The sequence below is a fragment of the Eucyclogobius newberryi genome, unplaced genomic scaffold (genome assembly GCF_026437365.1).
Source record: "Eucyclogobius newberryi isolate DKJ021-1_F unplaced genomic scaffold, fEucNew1.0.hap1 SCAF_576, whole genome shotgun sequence".
NCBI classification, from domain to species: domain Eukaryota; kingdom Metazoa; phylum Chordata; class Actinopteri; order Gobiiformes; family Gobiidae; genus Eucyclogobius; species Eucyclogobius newberryi.
The window spans coordinates 25,001-35,912 of NW_027316252.1; positions in this window are offsets into that span (position 1 = coordinate 25,001).

Here is a 10,912-nt window from a genome sequence, read left to right on the forward strand (position 1 = left end):
ACTGCGTTGCCAGGTTCCCGTGTTGTATCCTCTGGCACTGCGGCGCCAGGTTCCTGCGTTGTATCCTCTGGCACTGTGTCGCCAGGTTCCCGTGTTGTATCCTCTGGCACTGCGGCGCCAGGTTCCTGCGTTTTATCCTCTGGCACTGCGGCGCCAGGTTCCTGCGTTGTATCCTCTGGCACTGTGTCGCCAGGTTCCCGTGTTGTATCCTCTGGCACTGCGTCGCCAGGTTCCTGCGTTGTATCCTCTGGCACTGCGTTGCCAGGTTCCCGTGTTGTATCCTCTGGCACTGCGGCGCCAGGTTCCTGCGTTGTATCCTCTGGCACTGTGTCGCCAGGTTCCTGCGTTGTATCCTCTGGCACTGTGTCGCCAGGTTCCTGCGTTGTATCCTCTGGCACTGTGTCGCCAGGTTCCTGCGTTTTATCCTCTGGCTACGTCGCCAGGTTCCTGCGGTTTATCCTCTGGCTACGTCGCCAGGTTCCTGCGGTTTATCCTCTGGCTTGGCGTGCCAGGTCCCAGCATTTTATCCTCAAGCTCTGCGTTGCCAGGTTCCAGCATTTCATCCCGTTACCGCGTTTCGGCCTTTCAAAGTTGCCAGCTTATAGCTTCGGTCACAGTCTTTACCAGGTTCTAACGTTTCCATCCTTGGGCACCGCGTTGCCACGTTCCCGCATTTTATCCTCGGGCGTTCCGTCATTTTATCCTCGGGCGTTCTGGCATCTTATCCTCGGGCACCGCGTTGCCACGTTCCGGCATTTTATCCTCAGGCACCACGTTGCCACGTTACGGCATTAAATCCTCGGGCACTGCGTTGTCACGTTCCCTCATTTTATCCTCTGGCACCGCGTCGCCAGGTTCCGGCGTTTTATCCTCTGGCCTTACGTCGCCAGGTTCTAGCGTTTCATCTCTGGCTTTACGTCGCCAGGTTCTAGCGTTTCATCTCTGGCTTTACGTCGCCAGGTTCCAGCCTCATTCCTTCCATTCCTTTTCCTCCCGTCCTTTACCCTCGCTCTCTTTCTCCCCCTTCCTCCTTCTCCCTCCCTCTCGCCGGGTTCATGTCAGGCCCCGCTCTTATCCAGCGAAAGGTTGCAATTTTCTCTTCCTGGATCACTAGGCCTCATTTTTTCTCATTTATTTCTAAATTAAACCAAATCCGAACAAGTATGTCTCTTCTTCATGCCCCCTCTTTCATGCTCGCTCTCTACCCCCTCATGCTCTCTCCCCCAGGCACCGGGATGCCAGATCTCCTCCTCGTCCTCCCCCTAACATGAACTCTACCTTTACTAAATATTTCTCCCTCAGGCACCGGGATGCCAGATCTCCTTTTCGCCCTTCCCCCTAACAATGAACACTACCTTTTACTAAACATCTCTACCTCATGCCCTCTCTTATGCTCCCCCTGACACCGGGATGCCAGGTCTTTCTATTCCCTCCATTTCCAAACCCCTCCCCCTCGGCACCGGGATGCCAGATCTCCCCCCCCCCCTCTGTCTCTCATGCTCTCCTGACACCGGGTTGCCAGGTCTCTTATTTCCCCCTTTTCGAACCCCCCCTCGGCACCGGGATGCCAGGTCGACTTTCTTTCCCCCCTTCTCCCCTCGGCACCGGGATGCCAGGTCTACTTTCTTTCCCCCTTCGGCACGGGGATGCCAGGTCTACTTTCTTTCCCCCCTCGGCACCGGGATGCCGGGTCTACTTTCTTTCCCCCCTCGGCACCGGGATGCCAGGTCTACTTTCTTTCCCCCCTCGGCACCGGGATGCCAGGTCTACTTTCTTTCCCCCCTCGGCACCGGGATGCCAGGTCTACTTTCTTTCCCCCCTCGGCACCGAGATGCCAGGTCGACTGTCTTTCTCCCCTCGGCACCGGGATGCCAGGTCGACTGTCTTTCTCCCCTCGGCACCGGGATGCCAGGTTGACTTTCTTTCCCCCCTCGGCACCGGGATGCCAGTTCTACTTTATTTCCCCCCTCGGCACCGGGATGCCAGGTCTACTTTATTTCCCCCCTCGGCACCGGGATGCCAGGTCTACTTTATTTCCCCCTCTCGGCACCGGGATGCCAGGTCTACTTTATTTCCCCCCCTCGGCACCGGGATGCCAGGTCTACTTTATTTCCCCCCTCGGCACCGAGATGCCAGGTCTACTTTATTTCCCCCCTCGGCACCGGGATGCCAGGTCTACTTTATTTCCCCCCTCGGCACCGGGATGCCAGGTCTACTTTATTTCCCCCCTCGGCACCGGGATGCCAGGTCTCCTCCTTCCGTGAGGTTCATGCAGCCTCTTCGCTCTTCGCGGCTCTTCCCTCATGCAGCCTCTTCCCGGCTCTTCCCTCATGCAGCCTCTTCCCGGCTCTTCCCTCATGCAGCCTCTTCCCGGCTCTTCCCTCATGCAGCCTCTTCCCGGCTCTTCCCTCATGCAGCCTCTTCCCTCATGCAGCCGCTTCCCCCTTCGGGCACCGGGAGGCCGCCTCTTCCCCCTTCGGGCACCGGGAGGCCGCCTCTTCCCCCTTCGGGCACCGGGAGGCCGCCTCTTCCCCCTTCGGGCACCGGGAGGCCGCCTCTTCCCCCTTCGGGCACCGGGAGGCCGCCTCTTCCCCCTTCGGGCACCGGGAGGCCGCCTCTTCCCCCTTCGGGCACCGGGAGGCCGCCTCTTCCCCCTTCGGGCACCGGGAGGCCGCCTCTTCCCCCTTCGGGCACCAGGAGGCCGCCTCTTCCCCCTTCGGGCACCGGGAGGCCGCCTCTTCCCCCTTCGGGCACCGGGAGGCCGCCTCTTCCCCCTTCGGGCACCGGGAGGCCGCCTCTTCCCCCTTCGGGCACCGGGAGGCCGCCTCTTCCCCCTTCGGGCACCGGGAGGCCGGTCTGCCATGTTTTGGAGTCCTCCAAACAGCAGCTGGTTATACCAACTTTACCATGCAGATCATTCCCTTGGGACAAGCCCTGTATCTCCCACCTCCCGACCCTAACGTCTTCGGTTCATCACTCCAAAGTGTCATCATTCTCATCCAGTCCATCAAGTTGCTGCTGCACTTAGATACACCGTTCTATCAGCCGGTTTGGGGGTTCTTTAAGACCAATGCTATAAGGATTGGTGTCTTCCTGTCGGGCCATTCATGTTCATGGCCGTCCTGTCCGATGACCCTGTATCATCAACAAATACATCCAGAACATTTACTACCGAGGTGGAACATCATCGACCCCAGTTCCTCCAACCTCAGCTACCACGTTTCACACATAAGCTCCGCTTCAGGTGCTTCAGTCCTCCTAGACCATCCAGCTCCGTTAACGTTCCTTCCATCATGGCTTCGTTCTACCCTCACCACGTTTAACCTTAACTAATTACTTCCCATTCACCTTCGACTACCAGTCACATTGCAAGTACTCAAGCCTACCCGAGTGGCATCAACGTCTCTTCAGGCGCGTTCCCCTGCTCAGAGGCTGTCTTGTCCACAATAGTTCTCCTCACCCCGGCATCAAGGACCTCCAACCAACGCTTAAGTCTTCCCCTAAAACAGCAGGTCTACTGTGGTAACACGATCTATTCCGAGCCCCTTTGCAATCCGTCCAGACCTTGTGCACTGGTCGTCAAGTGGCACTTCCCAGCAGGACTCAGGATCTGGTTCATCCTTTACTTAAAGTCGTTCCACGCCTGGTCCCCACATTTCCTACCAAACTTCCCACATTGGCGCTGCCACATCTGCCTCCAGTGAAGGCGTCGTTGACCGCCTCATTATATCGTGGAGCACTGGTTCTCCATGACTTTCCAGGTCTACACACACCATTACTTCCTCGTCCTCCATTCTGCCAATCCGCACTGCCTCGTTAAGCTTCTTTTGGGGGTATCGAGGCCCTGGAGCCTTCAGCCCTCATCGCAAGAAGACCCAAAACGGCATTAACTTCGTACATTCGTGTTGTTCACGTTTCTCCCCTGCCAATAAACACCTTGCATCGTATCTGGGGTCGTGGTTCTTGCTAGTGAAAGATTATTGCAGTGTGATGGTGAAACAGTGTGATGGTGAAACAGTGTGATGGTGAAACAGTGTGATGGTGAAACAGTGTGACAGAATGAAGCTTCACCTGGCTCATAATGAAGCTTCACCTGGCTCATAATGAAGCTTCACCTGGCTCATAATGAAGCTTCACCTGGCTCATAATGAAGCTTCACCTGACTCATAATGAAGCTTCACCTGGCTCATAATGAAGCTTCACCTGGCTCATAATGAAGCCTCTCATCCATCAGGACAAAGTGAAGCCTTCACCCGGCTCATAATGAAGCTTCACCTGGCTCATTATGAAGCTTCACCTGGCTCATAATGAAGCTTCACCTGGCTCAAAATGAAGCTTCACCTGGCTCATAATGAAGCTTCACCTGGCTCATAATGAAGCTTCACCTGGCTCATAATGAAGCTTCACCTGACTCATAATGAAGCTTCACCTGACTCATAATGAAGCTTCACCTGGCTCATAATGAAGCTTCACCTGGCTCATAATGAAGCCTCTCATCCATCAGGACAAAGTGAAGCCTTCACCTGGCTCATAATGAATCTTCACCTGGCTCATAATGAAGCTTCACCTGACTCATAATGAAGCTTCACCTGGCTCATAATGAAGCTTCACCTGGCTCATAATGAAGCTTCACCTGGCTCATAATGAAGCTTCACCTGACTCATAATGAAGCTTCACCTGGCTCATAATGAAGCTTCACCTGGCTCATAATGAAGCCTCTCATCCATCAGGACAAAGTGAAGCCTTCACCTGGCTCATAATGAAGCTTCACCTGGCTCATAATGAAGCTTCACCTGGCTCATAATGAAGCTTCACCTGACTCATAATGAAGCTTCACCTGGCTCATAATGAAGCTTCACCTGGCTCATAATGAAGCTTCACCTGACTCATAATGGACCTCAGCGCAGCGTTTGACCATCGACCACAACATTCTACTGCAGAGGTTAGAATGTGATGTAGGTGTTGGAGGCCCCGCCCTCAGAGGCCCCGCCCTCAGAGGCCCCGCCCTCAGAGGCCCAGCTCTCAGCTGGTTTAAATCCTCTTTATCTGATAGGTTCCAATTTGTTAATGTAAACCAGAGCTCCTCCCCTTACTCTAAAGTAATTTACGGTGTGCCACAGGGGTCAGTACTCGGCCCAATTATGTTTACTCTTTATATGCTGCCATTAGGTCACATGATCAGGTCACATGGCATTAACTTCCACTGCTATGCAGACGACACTCAGCTGTATTTATCAATGAACCTGATCAGAGCGATCAAGTTCAGACTTAGAGCTCGTGTGAAGGAGATAAAAACCTGGAGGACACTTAACTACCTGCTTCTGTGCTGGAGGTCATTGTGCTGGAGGTCATTGTGCTGGAGGTCATTGTGCTGGAGGTCATTGTGCTGGAGGTCATTGTGCTGGAGGTCATTGTGCTGGTCCTAAACATCTACGAGATGCTCTATCTGAGCAGATAGTCACACTGAAGCCTCCAGTTCTACTGTAAGAAACCTCAGAGTCTTATTTGACCAGGAGCTCTAATTTAAAGCTCATATAAATCAAGCTTGTGAAACAGCCTATTTCCATTTGCGCAACAAGAGCCAAAATCAGAAGAATCCTGCCTAAAAGTGATGCCGAAGAACGTATCCATGCATTTGTAACGACTAGATTAGACTACTGTAACTCCCTGCTTGCAGCGTGTCCTAAAAGCTCCATAAAAAGCTTTCAACTGGTTCAAAATGCAGCAGCAAGATTACTAACAGGAACAAAAAGAAGAGAGCACATTACGCCGGTGCTGGAGTCTCTTCACTGGCTCCTGTCGAGTTTAGAATCACATTTAAAATTCTACTCTTGACCTACAAAGCCATAAATGACATGGCCCCATCCTACCTCAAAGATGCTATAGAACCATATCATCCAAACAGAGCTCTTCGCTCTCAACATGCTGACCTTCTGGTGGTGCCAAGAGTCTCTAAAAGTACTGTAGGAGGTAGAGCCTTCTGGTGGTGCCAAGAGTCTCTAAAAGTACTGTAGGAGGCAGAGCGTTTAGCTACCAAGCTCCTGTGTTATGGAATCAGCTCCCGACCCATGTTAAATATGCTGACACAGTCTCTTCATTTAAGTCCAGGCTTAAAACATAAACCCACAGCTTTAGCTCCGCTGCCCTAGCAGCAACTGTGCTGGGGGAAGTATGACAGCTCAAGCTCTGTCCTCTTCTTCTTCTGACTTATTCTATCAAACAATATTTAATTTTTAATTCCACTTGCAAACTGTTCACCGCCTTCTTTGTCTTTGTCTCACTCCTGAGGACCTGTGGACCCAGATGTCCCTCTCCTGGTGAAGTGTCCCTGCCCCGTGTGGACGGTCCCTCATCTGCCTGAAGAGTGTCTCCAGCTCCAGTCTCCCTCACGTCTGTGAGAGTCACATCCTCCTTCACCTGGAACTAACACAGGGACATACGCTTTTGTCCCAAAGAGGTTTTTTTTGTAGTTTTTCCTGCAGAAGGAGGAGCTAAGGACAGAGGGAGGAGCTAAGGACAGAGGACCTGGGACATCGTCCCTCGTCCCCACAGACATTGTTGATTCATTTCTCCCTGTCGCCCTCAGAGGCAACTGTTGTTGTGATTTTGGGCCTTACAAAAATACATTGAATTGATTTGATGATTTGATAATAAAGTTTCTCATCCATCAGGACAAAGTGAAGCCTTCACCTGGCTCATAATGAAGCCTCTCATCCATCAGGACAAAGTGAAGCCTTCACCCGCTCATAATGAAGCTTCTCATCCATCAGGACAAAGTGAAGCCTTCACCCGCTCATAATGAAGCTTCTCATCCATCAGGACAGAGTGAAGCCTTCACCCGCTCATAATGAAGCTTCTCATCCATCAGGACAAAGTGAAGCCTTCACCTGGCTCATAATGAAGCCTCTCATCCATCAGGACAAAGTGAAGCCTTCACCCGCTCATAATGAAGCTTCTCATCCATCAGGACAAAGTGAAGCCTTCACCTGGCTCATAATGAAGCCTCTCATCCATCAGGACAAAGTGAAGCCTTCACCTGGCTCATAATGAAGCCTCTCATCCATCAGGACAAAGTGAAGCCTTCACCCGCTCATAATGAAGCTTCTCATCCATCAGGACAAAGTGAAGCCTTCACCCGCTCATAATGAAGCTTCTCATCCATCAGGACAGAGTGAAGCCTTCACCCGCTCATAATGAAGCTTCTCATCCATCAGGACAAAGTGAAGCCTTCACCCGCTCATAATGAAGCTTCTCATCCATCAGGACAAAGTGAAGCCTTCACCCGCTCATAATGAAGCTTCTCATCCATCAGGACAAAGTGAAGCCTTCACCCGCTCATAATGAAGCTTCTCATCCATCAGGACAAAGTGAAGCCTTCACCCGCTCATAATGAAGCTTCTCATCCATCAGGACAAAGTGAAGCCTTCACCCGCTCATAATGAAGCTTCTCATCCATCAGGACAAAGTGAAGCCTTCACCCGCTCATAATGAAGCTTCTCATCCATCAGGACAAAGTGAAGCCTTCACCCGCTCATAATGAAGCTTCTCATCCATCAGGACAAAGTGAAGCCTTCACCCGCTCATAATGAAGCTTCTCATCCATCAGGACAAAGTGAAGCCTTCACCCGCTCATAATGAAGCTTCTCATCCATCAGGACAGAGTGAAGCCTTCACCCGCTCATAATGAAGCCTCTCATCCATCAGGACAAAGTGAAGCCTTCACCCGCTCATAATGAAGCTTCTCATCCATCAGGACAAAGTGAAGCCTTCACCCGCTCATAATGAAGCTTCTCATCCATCAGGACAAAGTGAAGCCTTCACCCGCTCATAATGAAGCTTCTCATCCATCAGGACAAAGTGAAGCCTTCACCCGCTCATAATGAAGCTTCTCATCCATCAGGTCAAAGTGAAGCTTCACCTGGCTCATAATGAAGCTTCTCATCCATCAGGACAAAGTGAAGCCTTCACCCGCTCATAATGAAGCTTCTCATCCATCAGGACAAAGTGAAGCCTTCACCCGCTCATAATGAAGCTTCTCATCCATCAGGACAAAGTGAAGCCTTCACCCGCTCATAATGAAGCTTCTCATCCATCAGGACAAAGTGAAGCCTTCACCCGCTCATAATGAAGCTTCTCATCCATCAGGACAAAGTGAAGCCTTCACCTGGCTCATAATGAAGCTTCTCATCCATCAGGACAAAGTGCAGTCTTCACCTGGCTCATAATGAAGCCTCTCATCCATCAGGACAAAGTGAAGCCTTCACCTGGCTCATAATGAAGCTTCTCATCCATCAGGTCAAAGTGAAGCTTCACCTGGCTCATAATGAAGCTTCTCATCCATCAGGACAAAGTGAAGCCTTCACCCGCTCATAATGAAGCTTCTCATCCATCAGGACAAAGTGAAGCCTTCACCCGCTCATAATGAAGCTTCTCATCCATCAGGACAAAGTGAAGCCTTCACCCGCTCATAATGAAGCTTCTCATCCATCAGGACAGAGTGAAGCCTTCACCCGCTCATAATGAAGCTTCTCATCCATCAGGACAAAGTGAAGCCTTCACCCGCTCATAATGAAGCTTCTCATCCATCAGGACAAAGTGAAGCCTTCACCCGCTCATAATGAAGCTTCTCATCCATCAGGACAAAGTGAAGCCTTCACCCGCTCATAATGAAGCTTCTCATCCATCAGGACAAAGTGAAGCCTTCACCCGCTCATAATGAAGCTTCTCATCCATCAGGACAAAGTGAAGCCTTCACCCGCTCATAATGAAGCTTCTCATCCATCAGGACAAAGTGAAGCCTTCACCCGCTCATAATGAAGCTTCTCATCCATCAGGACAAAGTGAAGCCTTCACCCGCTCATAATGAAGCTTCTCATCCATCAGGACAGAGTGAAGCCTTCACCCGCTCATAATGAAGCCTCTCATCCATCAGGACAAAGTGAAGCCTTCACCCGCTCATAATGAAGCTTCTCATCCATCAGGACAAAGTGAAGCCTTCACCCGCTCATAATGAAGCTTCTCATCCATCAGGACAAAGTGAAGCCTTCACCCGCTCATAATGAAGCTTTTCATCCATCAGGACAAAGTGAAGCCTTCACCCGCTCATAATGAAGCTTCTCATCCATCAGGACAAAGTGAAGCCTTCACCCGCTCATAATGAAGCTTCTCATCCATCAGGTCAAAGTGAAGCTTCACCTGGCTCATAATGAAGCTTCTCATCCATCAGGACAAAGTGAAGCCTTCACCTGGCTCATAATGAAGCTTCTCATCCATCAGGACAAAGTGAAGCCTTCACCCGCTCATAATGAAGCTTCTCATCCATCAGGACAAATGAAGCCTTCACCCGCTCATAATGAAGCTTCTCATCCATCAGGACAAAGTGAAGCCTTCACCCGCTCATAATGAAGCTTCTCATCCATCAGGACAAAGTGAAGCCTTCACCCGCTCATAATGAAGCTTCTCATCCATCAGGACAAAGTGAAGCCTTCACCCGCTCATAATGAAGCTTCTCATCCATCAGGACAAAGTGAAGCCTTCACCCGCTCATAATGAAGCTTCTCATCCATCAGGACAAAGTGAAGCCTTCACCTGGCTCATAATGAAGCTTCTCATCCATCAGGACAAAGTGCAGTCTTCACCTGGCTCATAATGAAGCCTCTCATCCATCAGGACAAAGTGAAGCCTTCACCCGCTCATAATGAAGCCTCTCATCCATCAGGACAAAGTGAAGCCTTCACCTGGCTCATAATGAAGCTCTCATCCATCAGGACAAAGTGAAGCCTTCACCCGCTCATAATGAAGCTTCTCATCCATCAGGACAAAGTGAAGCCTTCACCTGGCTCATAATGAAGCCTCTCATCCATCAGGACAAAGTGAAGCCTTCACCCGCTCATAATGAAGCTTCTCATCCATCAGGACAAAGTGAAGCCTTCACCTGGCTCATAATGAAGCCTCTCATCCATCAGGACAAAGTGAAGCCTTCACCCGCTCATAATGAAGCCTCTCATCCATCAGGACAAAGTGAAGCCTTCACCTGCTCATAATGAAGCCTCTCATCCATCAGGACAAAGTGAAGCCTTCACCTGGCTCATAATGAAGCCTCTCATCCATCAGGACAAAGTGAAGCCTTCACCTGGCTCATAATGAAGCCTCTCATCCATCAGGACAAAGTGAAGCCTTCACCCGGCTCATAATGAAGCTCTCATCCATCAGGACAAAGTGAAGCCTTCACCCGGCTCATAATGAAGCTTCTCATCCATCAGGACAAAGTGAAGCCTTCACCCTGGCTCATAATGAAGCTTCTCATCCATCAGGACAAAGTGAAGCCTTCACCCGCTCATAATGAAGCTTCTCATCCATCAGGACAAAGTGAAGCCTTCACCCGCTCATAATGAAGCTTCTCATCCATCAGGACAAAGTGAAGCCTTCACCCGCTCATAATGAAGCTTCTCATCCATCAGGACAAAGTGAAGCCTTCACCCGCTCATAATGAAGCTTCTCATCCATCAGGACAAAGTGAAGCCTTCACCCGGCTCATAATGAAGCTTCTCATCCATCAGGACAAAGTGAAGCCTTCACCCGCTCATAATGAAGCTTCTCATCCATCAGGACAAAGTGAAGCCTTCACCCGCTCATAATGAAGCTTCTCATCCATCAGGACAAAGTGAAGCCTTCACCCGCTCATAATGAAGCTTCTCATCCATCAGGACAAAGTGAAGCCTTCACCCGCTCATAATGAAGCTTCTCATCCATCAGGACAAAGTGAAGCCTTCACCCGCTCATAATGAAGCTTCTCATCCATCAGGACAAAGTGAAGCCTTCACCCGCTCATAATGAAGCTTCTCATCCATCAGGACAAAGTGAAGCCTTCACCCGCTCATAATGAAGCTTCTCATCCATCAGGACAAAGTGA